At 44.5% G+C, this 9,622-nt stretch overlaps 1 pseudogene; it reads right to left on the bottom strand.

Moving 5' to 3' along the window:
- Window positions 1–7,901: 7,901 nt before the first annotated feature.
- LOC116104655 lies at window positions 7,902–8,707 on the bottom strand (annotated as a pseudogene).
- Between the last annotated feature and the right edge of the window lie 915 nt (window positions 8,708–9,622).

The following is a 9,622-nucleotide window of genomic DNA, read 5'->3' on the forward strand; positions in this document are numbered from 1 at the left end:
TTCCTCTGTGGTAGACACTGTTGTTGTTGGTTTTGGGCAAACACTGCCTTTTAAAGGATAAAACAGATGCTTATAAAGTCTATGTTAAAATGGATTCTATGTTCTCACACTCTCCCGGTGTGAAATAATTTTGTAATTGTAAAGATAAAAGATAATGTTAATAAGTAAATATGTAAAATTGTAAATATGTAAAAAAAAAATAGGGCTGGGGAGGGGTGGTGTTGGCATGCATGGCATTCATGAGCTGATTTTTTTTGGATGAAAACAAAATATACTGAATGTTTGCCTTTAGTACCATTTTATTTGGTTTGTCCCACTAAAAATAATCTAAAAAATTTGAGCTTCAACAGGACATTAGCACTGACTGCCCTAACTCTCAGGTTCTTTCTGGTACATGTTTTGAAGTTGTGACACCAACTTTTAGGTCACATACAGAATTGTTCTGGGACCCTGGGGAGGTGGCTCAGTTAAGTGTTTTCCACACTGATGTGAGGATCTGAGCTCCCTGTTCAGCTCCCATGTGAAAAGCCGGGCATGGTGACACGCATTTGGAACAGCAGTGCTGGGAGGCAGAGACAGGCAGGTTCCTGGGGGGTTTGGGGGAGGGTGTCCCTGACAGTGAGAGACCCTGTGTAAGCAAACAAATCAAGATGGCTTCTGAGAAATAATAGCCAAGGTTGACCTCTGGCCTCCACATGCCCACATATGTGCCTGTGCACCTCTACATACATGTGTACCAAACACACATGAACACATGGAGTTGCTAATTAGTACAGTTGACTTTGAGCTGTGCGTGTTGCTTCGTTTTTCTTGTTTATCCAATAAACTTCCCCCCACAGTGTTGTGGGGCAATTGCCTTTTTTATTTGATTGATTTTGTTTTGTTCCTGGGTCTTTTGAGACAGGCTGTTGCTGTGTAACCCGAGCAGCCCTCAAACTTGTGATCCTCCTACCTCAGCCTCCCGATGTTGGGATTTGCCATCTGTAACCACCACACTCAGCTCATTCAGACAAATAACCACTGAATTCTGTGATACAAAGATGTGGCCTTGGATGGGAGTTGGAGCGAATGAATGAGGCTTGTGGGAGTTGACAGGGAACTTCTCAAAGCGTGAAGCAAGTGGGTGCTTTGTGCTCTTCACAGTCTGCTTTAAGCTTATCGACAGGTCGCAGAGTCAACAGGTCACATAGATATCTCTCAGAACTTTCAACCTCCGAATTGACAATTGTGGCCTAAGATTCTCCTGTTATGGCAAGACTGCCTTGTACATTGTGGGATACTGAGTAGGGTTTCTAGTTTCTGTACTCAGTAAATGCCAGCAGCCCCCATGTTTGTGGGAACATGGTCTCCATTCATGTGTGGTGGCACATGTTTATAATTCTGATACTCAGGAGGTAGAGGCAGGAAGATCAGGAGTTCAGATCATATACATCATGAGTTTGAAGTAAGCCTGGGCTGTAGAGATCCTGTCTTAAAGAGAAAGAAAAAAATACCTGCCTCCGGACATTATCTAATGTCTCCCAGGGGACAGAGCCAGCCTCTGCTAAAAATCACCAGTTTCTTGTCAGCAAAGGAGTTATGCACCTAGTAGTTAATATGCTATAACCAAAGAATATTGCATTGATTGTATAGTATAATGTTACTTGATGTCTTCCTCCATGAGGCCCTGCGGTATGTACTCTTCTAATCCCTGTGGAATTTCTTACAGCCAGATTATACCACAGATGGATAACTCCTGTACATGGTTACTAGCACTTTTGTGAAGTTAGGAGCTCCTGAGGACATCATCCTTCAACAGTGTTGTGGCATTCAGGTAGCTGAGAGAGACTGTCTTCCTTTCCCAGCATATTCTCCTAAATGTTTACTACAAACATGCAGTATAATAATTTTGGAATAGAAGTAGGACAAGGATGTAACTTTTAAAAAGTATTTACTTTGTTTTTAATTATGTGTACGTCTCTGTGTATGCATGTGTGTGAGTGAAGGTACTTATGGAGGCCAGTAGAAGGTGTCAGATCCCCTGGATCTAGACTTACAGGCAGCTGTAGTGAGTTATGTAGTATCTGAGAACCAAACTCAGGTCCTCTGCAAGAACGGTATGCACTGGTAATTAACTGTTGAGTCATCTCTCCAGCATGAAATATAAAACATTAATGTTTTATTTAAGCTGATATTAAATATACCAAATTTGACACATCAATAGTCACTAAAGACATAGAGCATTTGAATCAGCTGCTCCCCAAGTTCACATAGAAAGCAGCGAGTGATAATCGGGTGCCAGTGAATTGGCTGAGGAGATGGCTCAGTAGGTAAAATAACAAGCTTTGCCAAGTGCGAGGCCCCAGGTTTAATCCCCAGAACCCATGTTAAAATCCTGGTGGTACTTCCTTGTAATCTCAACTCTGAGGAAGTGGAGGCAGGATGGTCTTGGGGCTCACTGGCCGGTCGGCCTCGTCTGCTTGGAGAGAACCAGGCCAGTGAGAGACACTGTCTACCACAAGGTGGGTAGCATTTGCTCAGAGGAACTAATTTAAGGTTGGTCTCTGGCTTTCACACCCGTGTCAGGATCCAGCCAGGATCTTCTTTCAAAATAATGTGGCCTGGGGGTATAGCTCAGTGGTAGAGCATTTGACTGCAGAATAATGTAAGCCCAGGTAGCTAGCATACTTTCCTTTTCTTTATTTTCTCTACTTTCTAGGTGCGAATCCAGGTCCACATAGGCTAAATTTTCCTGGAAATATTCAGTTCTTTTAGTTGTATAAATAGAATAATCATATCAAGGCTGGCAGGGTAAAGGTAGAGGAACAAGAGTTCAAGGTCTGATCCCCAGCACTGTATAAACAGAGAAAAATAGTTCAGAGTCAGCCTTGGTTATATTAGGAGTTCGAGGCCAGCCTAGGCTACATAAGACCTAATATCAAAAACCAAACCAAAACAAAAACCACCAAAAAGTACCTGTCAACTTCTCACAAAAGCTGACCTGTGAGTTTCTTGCTCTCTAAGTTTCTGTGGATATATGTCCCTGGTCTAGTGCCTGAGCTAATGGTCTCATGCCTCCGGTAGAAGCTTATTTCAGCATGAGGACTGTGGCCAGAGATTCTGTTTTCTGAACAAGATCGTATAGTATTGCTGGGCATGGTGGTGCAAGCCAGTACTGGGGAGGCAGAGGCAGGTGGATCTCTGAGTTTGAGGCCAGCCTGGTCTCCATAGTTCTAGGACAGCCAGGGCTACACAAGGCAAGAGTTTTTTAAAGAAACACTGTCTGAAAAACACCAAAAAAGAAAGTCTGGTATTTATGTACTGTGAATGTGATTTGAATCAAGTGTTGGGAAAGATGTCCATATCAATAAAGTTTCATGATCCACCCTTCTTCCAATTAAGTTGATGTTTGTTTCCTTACTACAAGAAGAATACACAAGGGCTGGAGAGATGGCTCAGGGGTTAAGAGCACTGACTTGGATTCCAGAGGTCCTGAGTTCAATTTCCAGCAACCACATGGTGGCTCACAACCATCTGTAATAGGGTCTGGTGCCTCTTCTGGTGTGTCTGAAGAGATCTACAATGTTCCCAAATAAATCTTAAAAAAAAAAGAATACATATAATTACTAATATTTTTGTCACTGTGATAATGGTTGGGAGCATTAACAGACAGAAGTTGAAAACTGGTAATTAGTTTTATGTTGCTGTGACAGAAGATGCAACTGAACAACTCACGGGAGGGAAGATTTATTTTGGCTTGGTTCAGATCGTCTCAGTCCATCATGGCAACTAGAACATAGACTGGAACTCCTTCCATAGTCGCAGGCCAGGAAGCAGCTGTTGGAATGCTAACCGCTAACCTGTAATCTCTACAGCTGTCTCCTACTGACCCATTGCCATGAGCCAGGGAATGAGTGATCACACACGTGAGCCTGTGTGCACACAGGTAGACACGTCACACTGCTGTTATTTCCAGTGATCATACACATGAGCCTTTGTGGACATGTCACACTGCTGTTATGCACCCCCACCCCCATCCCCATCTCTTTTGGCAGGCACCAAAGACTTCCTTCCCTCTCTGCACCTTGCTGCTAGATGACTAGAACTACTGGAGCACTTTTGGAGGGTCTTCTAGGTAGGTCCACTGGAGAGGTACCCCAACAGTCACATCTACTGCCCCCACTGAGCTAGAAAAAGCCAGAATGTTCACTGCCCCAACTCCATAATAGCTGTTAGGATTACCTCTTCAGAAAGTGTGTGTGTGTGTGCGTGCATGTGTGAAAATGGGCTAAGATTTGACTAGGCAGCTTAGAGAAAAAAGATCCAAAAAAAGAGTAACCAGTTTTTCTCTTGACTGAAAGCCAGATGCCCTTGGTGGCAGCAGCCTTCCCAGGAGCCAGAGCTGCCAAAAGTGTTTGGGGACTCTGATTTCTGATATGGTTCTTCAGTGTTTCCAGGGTTATGTTGCGGTAATTCCTTCCTGGGAGGAAAGGTAAGCTCTGTCTACCTGTAAGGTCTCGATGACAAGTCAAGGCATAATTCCACCAAAGTCCAATGTTGCCAGTGAACTTACTGGGCTTCCTTACGGGAAAGTGAGGGGTTAGTTACAGGGTGTGGACACTCTTCCGTTCACCAGCCACCCCTGGAAAGCCTTGTCCAGCAAGGATGAGGGCTCCCCAAACCACAAAGACATAGCCACAACCCACCCAACACCTCATGTGGGGAACTGAAGAAAGTCCCGAGTACATAGCTGATGATGGAAATCTGGCAAAGCCTTCCCTTGAGTGTGAATGTGTGTGCAAATATGAATACTTGTGAAGGACCAGTTAGTGTGTGCAAAAGGCTCATAGCCACTGCGTTTTCATTCTCCCAAATGTTCACTGCCCAAGACTGTTTGACTGTAGACCCGAGACTAAAGCCACTTTCTGTTCTGTCCACAATAAAGTGCTGAGGTTCTGAATTGTTGCTGTAGATGGGGCCACTCGATCAGAATGCCCACAGCTCACCTGACTCCAGCTTTTTTGTACATTCGTCCTACCTTTTCTTCCTTGCCTGTTTGTTCCTAGCCAAGTCCCAGCTACATTGAGTGCTGCAGGCTCTGTTCTTCCCTGGGGTGTGCATGTGTGTGGATTCGTGCATGCATTCATGCACGAATGTCTCCTGACTCCAGCTTTTCTGTACTTGTGTTCATTCTCTCATCGTTCCTGGTTAAGGTCAAATATCAGCTGGGCTGGATGCTGCACCCCCTGTTCTTCCCTGATGTGAGTGTGTGTGCGTGTGTGTGTGTGTGTGTGTGTGTGTGTGTGTGTGTGTGTGTATGTGTGTGTTAGGGTGGGGTGTAACTCTCAACAAGCCCATCTGGAGTGCTATTTCCCAAGTTGCTTGGCTCTGAGAACAGTCATAACAGGTTAGCTCTTCAGAGGAGGAAATGTTACAATAGTAGGTGAGGCTTGTTAAGGTAAAAACTCCTTCTGGTCTAGAGAACATAATCTCCAGCCTGGATGGACCACACCTTCCAGGTGGGCCTGGTCAATTACCTGGCCAAGAGGCCACTGTCAGAAGGCAGGCTTACCTTAAGCCACGCTAAAGAGAGGAATGGAGGTACGATTTCTTTGTCCTAGGACCCTCTTCTAGAGACTCATTGAGACCACTCTTGTAAAACAGTTTCAGTCACTTACCATAATAATTTACTGTTTATAAAACTTAGAAACTCTGTATATGCTGGTCAGCTTTAAAGGAAAACAGATGTATAATGTGATTGTGAGGATTTTGTTTTTTCCTATCGAGGGTAGTTAGCTTGCTGAGGGCCAGTATTCCATACACCATCTTGTTTTTTGGTTGGTTGGTTTTTTGTTTTGTGTTTTGAGGCTGTGGCTGTCCTGAAACTTACTCCATAGAGAGACCAGACTAGCCTTGAACTCACAGAGATCTCTGCCTGCCTTTGTCTCCAAAGTGCTGAGATTAAAGGCATGCAAAGCAGAAGATAACCAGGGTATCCAAGGAAATTGCATGTGCAGATGAAGGTAAAAAAATGCATGATGGGGTGAGGGTGGGGGTGGGGACATCCTCTTGGAGATGGGGGAGGAAGAACTGTCAACAGACCAGGAGGGGGATAAAGACTAGATTGTAAAATAATAATAATAATAATAATAGTAATAATAATAATAATAATAATAAGTGCATGATGATTGGGTTGTGCTGGAGGTTGGATGAGGGTGAAGCATGCCGCTAGCTTGAAGTGAATGCAGGGTCTGGGTCCATAGCTCCGAAGGTGCCCATGACCTCCTCACACAGCTCTCAGGCTCTTCTGATTGGGTGACTGTACCACCCAGCCTGTTCATGAAAAGGACCTAACACAGGATACCACCCACAGAGGAAATCAGGGTGCAGTAGACAAAGCATTTGAATTCAAGAGTGTAAAGAACCTCCATTAAGTGGGAATTAAACTGGGGTTGGCTATTACATGCAAGAAATCCCTTCCTTAGGTTTTGCCAATAGCCTTGTCTGAGGAAGAAACACGCTCTGTATCGTAAGAGCACCCTGACTCTTGACATAGACAGAAAGAAGTAGTCTGAACAGCAGGTTTTCCAGCTTAAGGAAGATGTACCGTGTATGTGTTAAGGCTTTCCTGTTTCTATGTTATATAGCCTCATCTGTGAAGGAAACTCGTGTCTAAGAGCACTCTGACCTTTGACCCTCTAAGGACAGACGGAAGTGATCTATACAACAGATGACCTTTTTTTGGTAAGATGCACGGGCTTTTCTGTTCCCGTGTGTTTTTCTTCCTGTACTTCCTTATCTTTGTTCTCCCTGATAATAATCAATTAAACATTCCATTTCCTCATAAGTAGGTTTCCATCATGGTCTGATGACCACACAGTGTTTTTGAATGCAATTGCTCCTAATAACAACTCAGTATTGGACTGACTCTGGATCCTCAGAGACTCTCACATTAGCCACCATGCTTGGTTTGGCTGGGTCCTAACGTCTGCTCCTTTGGCTCCACTGTCTCTAAGTCTGTTTTTCTTTGAGATAAAGAGTATTCTCTCCCCATCTTAAGACTCCTTTTATTCAAAGCTTGTTATTTACGCCCTGTCTCCAGATCTCCTTGCATCCTGGGAATTAGTTTCCAGTGACGGTGACATAGACGTGCTACCAAAAAAGAACAAGGTGATGTCATCCCATTCTGTTTTTTTTTCTTCTTCTTTCTCTTTTAAGCCATTTTTCTGTGGTCTATATTTATCTTAGTTACTGTTCTGTTGCTGTGGAGAGACACCATGACCAGGAAATCTCTTATAAAAGAAAGTCCTTAATTGGGGGCTTACTTACAGTGTCCGAGGGTCAGTTCATGATCACTGTGGTGGGAAACAGACAGGCAAGGTGCTGGGGCAGTAGCTGAGAGCTTTACCTCCTGGTCTATAGGCAGCATGTAGGGAGAGACAATAGATAGTGGGCCTGGCATGGACTTTGGAAACCTCAAAATCACCCCCAGTGACACACTTCCTTGGAGGTCTAACTAGGGACCAAGCCTTCAGGCATATGGGCCTACGGGGGCCATTTTCATTCAAGCCACTACAATATTTGCTAGATTATAGGCACTAAATAAAAATAACAATAACTGTTGTCAGTCAGCCCTTGTAAACTGTACAGAAGACCCTCTGCCTTAAAAAACTCTCAATAGGCCAGGCGGTGGTGGCGCACGCCTTTGATCCCAGCACTTGGGAGGCAAAGGCAGGCGGATTTCTGAGTTCGAGGCCAGCCTGGTCTACAGAGTGAGTTCCAGGACAGCCAGGGCTACAGAGAAACCCTGTCTCAAAAATCAAAAAAAAAAAAACAAAAAACAAAACAACAACAACAAAAAAACCTCTCAATAGTGTAATAGCTTCTCCAGCTTCCTAGATTTAAGGCCTTCCTTACCTCAGTTCTGCTTGATGTTAATTTATTTATTTTTCCCAGTTCCAGAGTCTTTATTGTTTTAGAAAAGATGATCCATCCAGTCAGTGGGATGAGCTATGTCCAGGAACCCATCAATAGTCCTGAAAAGGGCTCTGGTTTCTCCACATCTGCTCGTACACCCAGTCATGGGCACAAAAACTTGTAGGCAATCAGTTCTTCAGGCTTAAACCATAGTCAGATCTCTTTCTCAGCACCCTCAACTGAATCACTGCCATGAATGATGTTCCTGTCACCTTGGGTGCAAAAATCCCCATGAATGGTGTCTGGTTTAGAATCTGCTGGATTGATCTCCCCCCTCCATTACTGGGCCCATTTTCACCACCTTGAGACCCTCCTAGACCATGGCCGCAACGGGCCCTGAGTTCATGTACTTCACCAGCCCTGGGAAGAAAGGATGGACGGTCTTTCAGGTCAATGTGATGCTGCTTCAGGTGTTCTTCAGAAGCCCAAAGGAACTTCATGGCCACCACCCCCTTCTACTTGATTGTTTGATGATCTCACCCACCAGGTCCGCACACCATCTGGCTTGATGTCAATGAAGGTACGCTCAAAAGGTTAGCCATGGTCCGCAAGCCGGTGGGTCAGCTGGTGTCTGCGATGAGCAATGGAAGCAAAGGGACACTGCTTGATGTTCTGAACATCGATTTGATAGTGTTTTACTGTTGAATACTGTGTATTTCTGCCTTTCTACCTGCTTCTTGCACTTATTCGAAACCAAAAGCAGAGCAGTGGGTAGCTTATTCTCTGGATGGTACCCACAGAGTGCACTCATGCTGTGCGCACACACAGACATGCACATGCAGACGTTTTCCATACGGTCTACCTGGGAACTAACAAGGCCCTGTTGATTTACAGTATGTACACTGATACTATCTGGGGGAGACAGGGAGCGGGGCTCCACTTACACATCTATGGAGAAGCCGTCATCCATTCTGGGTGAGGACTTTCAGGTGCAGTTGCTTTGAGGCCACCCACACTTCTGACAAGTAACCTCTCACCTATGCTCTCCAGGGGGACTTTGGTGAAATTGAACTTTGGTTTGTCACTGAGCCCTTAGGAAAAGGGGATACACATTGTTTAGTCTTTACCCAAGGAGAAAATTCTCACAAATGTTCCCATGTCTCATGGCATTAAGAAGGAAGCATGGGGACACTTGAACGTTGTGCATACCTTTAATCCCAGCACTATGGATCTTTGAGTTTGAGACCAGCACAGGTCACATAGTGAGTTTTAAGCCCAGCCAGGGATAGATGGCAAGACCTTACTTATTTTGTTTATTTGTTTGTTTGTTTGTTCTTTTCAAGATGGTTTGTTTAGCCCCAGCTTCCTGGAACTCATTCTGCAGACCAGGCTGGCCTCAAACTCAGAGATCTGCCTGCCTCTAACTCTTGAGTGCTGGGATCAAACGATAACCTTCCCACTGCCCAGCAACCCTGTCTTTAAAAAACAAAAAAGTCAAGACCAGACAAGTGGATAAGTGTAACTGATCTCCTGGGTTTTCAATAATCATGTATGAAGGTCAATAGTAATGTGGTCAGAGGGATTAAAAAGGGATAATATTTTGCCTCTTCTAAGGTAAACCTCGGTCCTAGGGGACTGAGACATGACTTGAAATGAAATGTCCCGTTGTCCAGAGAGGTGACAGACTCCGATCCAGTGGAGTCTAGAGTCCCGTCTACAGAGAGGA

Source organism: Mastomys coucha, unplaced genomic scaffold, assembly GCF_008632895.1.
Source record: "Mastomys coucha isolate ucsf_1 unplaced genomic scaffold, UCSF_Mcou_1 pScaffold22, whole genome shotgun sequence".
Lineage (NCBI taxonomy): Eukaryota > Metazoa > Chordata > Mammalia > Rodentia > Muridae > Mastomys > Mastomys coucha.